At 59.6% G+C, this 5,648-nt stretch overlaps 1 long non-coding RNA gene across 1 annotated transcript; it reads right to left on the reverse strand.

Annotated features, from left to right (window-relative positions):
• Positions 1–273: 273 nt before the first annotated feature.
• LOC144313535 (uncharacterized) lies at positions 274–4,897 on the reverse strand. The gene is made up of 3 exons (XR_013379173.1): positions 4,708–4,897; positions 832–1,200; positions 274–736 (listed from the first exon to the last, which is right to left on the reverse strand). It is a non-coding gene; the product is annotated as an uncharacterized LOC144313535 (long non-coding RNA).
• Positions 4,898–5,648: the final 751 nt, after the last annotated feature.

Raw genomic sequence — 5,648 nt, forward strand, 5'->3', positions numbered from 1 at the left:
GAGGCTCGGGCTGATGGAGGATCACTGCTGTGCGGAAGTCAGGGTAGAGGAGGTGGAAGGGTAGGCCTCGGAGGAGGCCCAGCAGCCTCCCAGCGTGAGGTGATGGGAGCTTGGACAAGGATCAAGGTTGCCAGGAGGGAGAGAAGTCTGAACTGAGAGGTCTTCAGAAGGCCTGGTTGATGGGTCTCATTGAGGACTGAGATGTCAGGAGTCCAGCCCCCCTGCTGCCTCCCCTGTGCCCCCCCTGCGGTGCTCCCCTTCACGGGGCCTCAATCTCCCCTTTGTGGAAAATCCAGAGGTGGGACCTTCCAATTGGGCCCTCTTGGTTCGCTCAGCCTAGCCTGGAAGCTGAGTCTGGAGCAGTCACTTTACCCCGCAACCCAGTGGTGTCTCCTATGGCCATGCACCTGCTACAGCTGCAGAGGAGGACAGACAGGGGGCAGTCGGGGTGGGGTGGGTGGTTGGGGCTGGCTGCGGTGGGGACTTGCTGGGGCAGCTGGGCCAGAGCCGACCTCAGAGGACCCGCCAGACTTGGCTAGGCAGAGGAGGAAGAGGAGGGGGGCACCCCAGGCCAACCAGAAGATGGGCTGTAGACTCAGGCTAGGGGTTCAGTCCAGTTTCTTGGAGTAAAAGAAGGAGGAAGTAGCAGAAATCCACCTGGACCTCTCAACTCCGAAAACATCTCAGGAGCAGTCATCCATTCATTCCAGAAATATCTGTTGAGAACCTAGAGAACCTAATGTGGATATAGCAGTTAGTAAAACAGACGAGGATCCCCCCCCCTCCTCTTTGTGGGAACTTATATTGCACAAAAACCTAGCAAGCACCTACTGTGTGCCAGGAGCTGGGTGCTGGTGAACGAGACACACTCCGTGCTCATGGGGAAGCCATTGCCCTCGATCGTAAGTACCCACTAACGCCTGAGAAGTAGAATTCGGTGAGTCCAGGAGGACGTGAGGACCCAGAGCAGGTGCCATGTCACCTGGAGACCAGGTGGGCCGATGGCTGATTTCACGTCATAACTTGGCTTGGCTATGGTGTCCAGCTGTTTGGCCAAACACCAGTCTGGGTGCTGCCGTGAAGGTATTTTTTAGATGAGATGAACGTGTAAGTCCGTAGCTTCCGAGTAAAGCAGATCGGCCTCCGTAAGTGGGTGGGTCTCATCTCATCACCTGAAGGCCTGAAGAGAAGCTGAGGTTTCTGGAGAAAGAAGCAATTCTGCCTTTAAAATGCAACACGAAAGCTCGCTCGAGTTTCCAACCTGCTGGCCTGGGCCGTGGATTGCAGACTCCGCAAACCTTACCTGTACGTCTCACCTGCCCTACGAATTTCAGAGCCGTGTGTGTGTGTGTGTGTGTGTGTGTGTGTGTGTGTCCTATCAGTTCGATTTCCCCAGAGATTCCTGATTAATACAGGGTCCTGTGGTCCACCTTCACCTGAGCTGACGACTCCTAGAAGACATCTGGGCCAACGCCCCGGGATACAGGTTGAGAAACTGAGGCCCAGACCCAGTAAGGGACTTTATCAGCATCACCAGGGCAGACCGGACTTGAGCACGGGCCTCTTGGTGCCATCAATGCCCCCACACCTCCTCAGTCTGGAACAGCTCGCATTTCATCTGAGAGTCCGGGATGCCCTGGTAAGAGGGAGATCCGAGAGCCCGGAACATTCCATAAGGAGGCAGAGTCACACTTGCCCCAAGCCTGCCTGCCCCGCCTGCAACCCAGCCTGCCCAGGGTGATGGCTGCAGGGCAGGCCCTAGATTGGGGACCAGGAAAGGGCAGAGGGAGGGATTCGGTGAGGGGACAATAGGGTGACGTGGGTCACTCCCATAGGGGCTGGTGTGGCTGCAGCTGGGAGGAAGGAGGGCACAAGGGGGCTGGGCTGAGGGCTTGTTTCTGAGGCAGCCAAGTGCCCTCTGTGTGCACACCCCCTCCGGATATGGGTGCAGGGGGCATAGAGGCAGAGAGGGACGAAGGTCTCTAGACACCCAGAGGGAGACACAGAGTCAGAGAGCCCCAGAGAAGGACGTCGTGAACACGCACACATGCACGCACACGTGGGGGCCTAACAGCAGCCAACTAGCTTCCCGGAAACTATCCTCCCACGTATCTATCCCAGGCCCTGGAAAGTATGACGTACTTGCACCCTTGAAAGGGACAAGGATGGGGAGGTCTCCGGAGCCCTAGCCCCCATCCCTGCCTCGGAACAAACCAAGACCCTACCCTTTTCAAAGCAGGCAACAGGTTGGAAAGGTGGGGCCAGGGCCACCCCAGGCAGTTGGGCCCCAGCCTCCCCGTCCCCAGGTGGAGTCGGACCTGGGGCCGGAGCTGGGGTATAGGGTGCAGGGAAGGACCTACCGTCCCCATGGCCCCCTGGGTCCAGAGAGCCCACTCCCCACCCTGCCCCAGAGGCCACCTGGGAGACTCAGGGCTGAGAGCATCGAGGGGGCACAGGACCTACCTCCCCCTGAACCCCTACCTGTGCCAGGGGCCGGCCAGCAGTCTACATGACCCACCTCTGTGGATCGCCTTAAAATCCCCTGAGCCAGCCTGACCTACTCCGCCTTCTCTCCATGTCCAGTCAATGTGTACTTAGTGAGCACCTGCTGTATACCTCATGAGCAAGCCAGGTGGGCCCCTGCCCTCTTGGAGTTCCACAAAGCTTGGGGATGCTGCTGTCCCCTGCAGATCCTGGGGTGGTGGGGGAGGCCGGAGCCCAGAGGAGCCCTGGGGAGACTGTCCCTTCCGGGGTCGGGGGTGGTGGAGCACAGGCCCTTGAACCCTCCACTCCTGACCCCGTCTTTGGGGTCAGACACTGCCACCTTGGGGGAGAGCCCGGGGGACCCCGTCCTGCCTCGGAAGTCAATATGGGGGAGGCCACGTGCCCCTGCCTGCCCCCAGCAGAGGCTGAGCACCCCTCCCTGCCCCCGGCAGGCGCTCCGGATACAAGAGCCCAGCATCTTCCTCGGTTCCACATGGAAGCCAGTAAGCGGCTGCATCCCCACCCTAAGCACTTAAATATACAATTTGCTTGAAGGAATTATACACTGCCGGCTGCTTTTAAAATCGAGAAAAGACCCCCCACAGAACTGTTTCCTTTCCTCAAGTGGCATCATCTTCGGCAGAGAAGCTGCCCGATTCTCTAATTGCGCCATCTGTGCTGGGGAGGGCGGGGGCTGGGCTCGGAGTCTGTTCCCTCCAATTCCGTCCTCAATTCCACATCCCCACCTGCTGGGCTCTTGCTGGGTGGCCCTGGGGCTCTGACCCCCAGCTGCCGGCCGCCCCCCAGGGGCTGGACACTTCACCCCCCGACGCTTCTCACTTTGAGATCGAGGGGGGTTAACCCCTCAGCCCCTGCGCGGAGGGATCCCCCCCGCCCAGATTGGGCTCGGTGGTGTCTCTCCTAAATTCTGCTGCTTGCAGAATCTTCTGGAAGCCCAGCTGGGCATGACCCGCAGGGACCTTCTGCTGCCCTGTAACAAGACCCCAGAGTAAGGCTTTGACTCCAGAGAGCCGGCTTCTCTTTCCTCGCCCCATGTTACCTGCCTGGGACTCAGGGACCAACAGAGACCTGGGTTCAGAGCCCGGCTCTTCCCCTTCCCAGCTGGGTGACATGGGGGAAGCCTCTGGACTTCTCTGAACTGGTGTTTCTCCATGAAAACACACACACACACACAGAGACACACACACACACACGCACAACCTGTCTTCTTCTATTCTCCTGACCACATTTCTCAGTTTGGGTTCCCCCCAAAGCAGACAAAGATTTGGCTACAGGTCAATTAGGAAGGAGGTGACCCCAGGACACCACGCTCACGGCAAGAGCCCCAAAGTGACAGAAGGAGGAAGGAAAGCCATAAAGGATGGGCACTGAGCAGTTACTCCTGCAGGCAACCAGGGCCAATCCCGCTGGGACCCTCTGAGAGGCTGGGTGGGGCACAGCTCAGAACCGCCCCCCCACTCCCACCCCCACCCCCAGGTGAGGAAGCTGGGCCTGCGGAGGGTCACTCCTGGAGCATCGGCTCCCAGGCCTGCCCCAGGCGGGGACTGACCGCAGGGCAGGGCTGCAGAGCGCCTGGGGAGTGTCTGCAGGCAACCCCGGGGTGCCTGTGCCCAAACCCTCCTTGCCTTCCTGCAGGGTGGTGACTAGCATAGCACCCAGCACATAGTAGGTGCACGGCTGCCCCCTTCTCCCCTGGCTAAATGGCCTCATTTAAACATCCGATCCCAGTAGGATTAGGACAAAGGAAGACGTCCAGTGCACGAGTCCCAGGCCCCGAGGCCCCATCCTCCACAGGAGCTGGAGCCAAGCCAGCCGAGGGAAGCTGAGACCGGGGCTGTGGCCCCTGAGAAACCGCGTCTCCATCCCTTTCTCCCAGGTCTAAGCTGGCTTCCTCCGCCACACCTCCCCCCACCCCTGCCCCGGGGCCCCGCTGGCACCACCTCCTCCCGGCAATCCCATCCCTGGTCAGGTCAGCACCGCCCGTAGTCCAGCCTCTTGTGGCAGCTGGCTCCCCCTGGTCGAAGCTCCACCTCTCCACGCCCCTGCCCCCACCAGCCCCACTCACAGGGGATTCTCCTGTCACTCCAGAGCCATCTCAGGGACCTGCATGGCCTCTGTCTGGGCAGGGGGAGTGGTCAGCAGCTCACTGTCACCTGCCCAGGTCACCTCCCTGCATCTTCCTGTCTCAATATTCACACTTACCTCCCCTGGCCCTCAGGTTCTCTCTCGAGGTCTGAGCGTCAGTCCTAGTTCAGGACCCGTCAGTGTAGGAGAGGACCCAGGGGAAGCTGGACAGGCCGGCCCATGGCGTTCTGAACAGCAAAGACCTTTGCCACCCGCATCAAATAGGTGCACAGAGCTCTGCAGTCCCTGCTACCTTGGCCCCTTCCAGATGTCCTGGTGCCTTGATCGAATCCTACAGGCCCGACTGTGGACACTGTCTGCTGGGGAGGGGAAGCACATGACAGGGTGACATATGGGAGGTCATTGTGAGGCCTCAGCCATGCAGGGATCTGAGGACAAGATATTCAGACAGAGGAAGAGGGAGCAGTGTATGCAAAGGTCCTGAGGTAGGAATGCTCAAGGGATGTCTGAAGGTAAGTAGATGTGAAGATGGAACTATTTCGGCCTCAGTTTGGACGGGGCTCCAAGACAATAGACACCAATCACACCCACATTTCCAGCTGAGGCATAGAGACCTCCCAAGCATGATTTGCAAAAGAGGCGGTAAGAACTGGCCTTGCCACCCTTCACCAGTTTCCTACTTCCAGCTTAAAAGAGGCTGGAAAAGCCAAGAAAGGGGCTGGAGAAGAGGGGAGTTTGGGGGCGGGGACTGTTGGGAGTTCTGAGAGCTTCCCCCCTGCCAGGGTGGAAGTACCTGCCCTACCCTGGCGCTTGGGGTGGGGGTGGGTGGTGGGTGGGGGGTTCTCCAGCAAGACCACTTGGAGGGGTGGATACGGCTCCCCTGGGTGCTCGGTGGCTGCGCATGCACAACAATGGTACACGACTCACCTGGGAACTGTTAAGACGATAACTTGGGGGAAGGTCAGGGCTAAGTGTCTCCCAGGGACAGGAGGTGGGCCACAGAGGGAGGGGCGGGGAGACCTCCTTGGTTACCGGGCATGGAAGGCTGGCGGGGAAGC

The sequence above is a fragment of the Canis aureus genome, chromosome 5 (assembly GCF_053574225.1).
Source record: "Canis aureus isolate CA01 chromosome 5, VMU_Caureus_v.1.0, whole genome shotgun sequence".
Taxonomy (NCBI): Eukaryota; Metazoa; Chordata; class Mammalia; order Carnivora; family Canidae; genus Canis; species Canis aureus.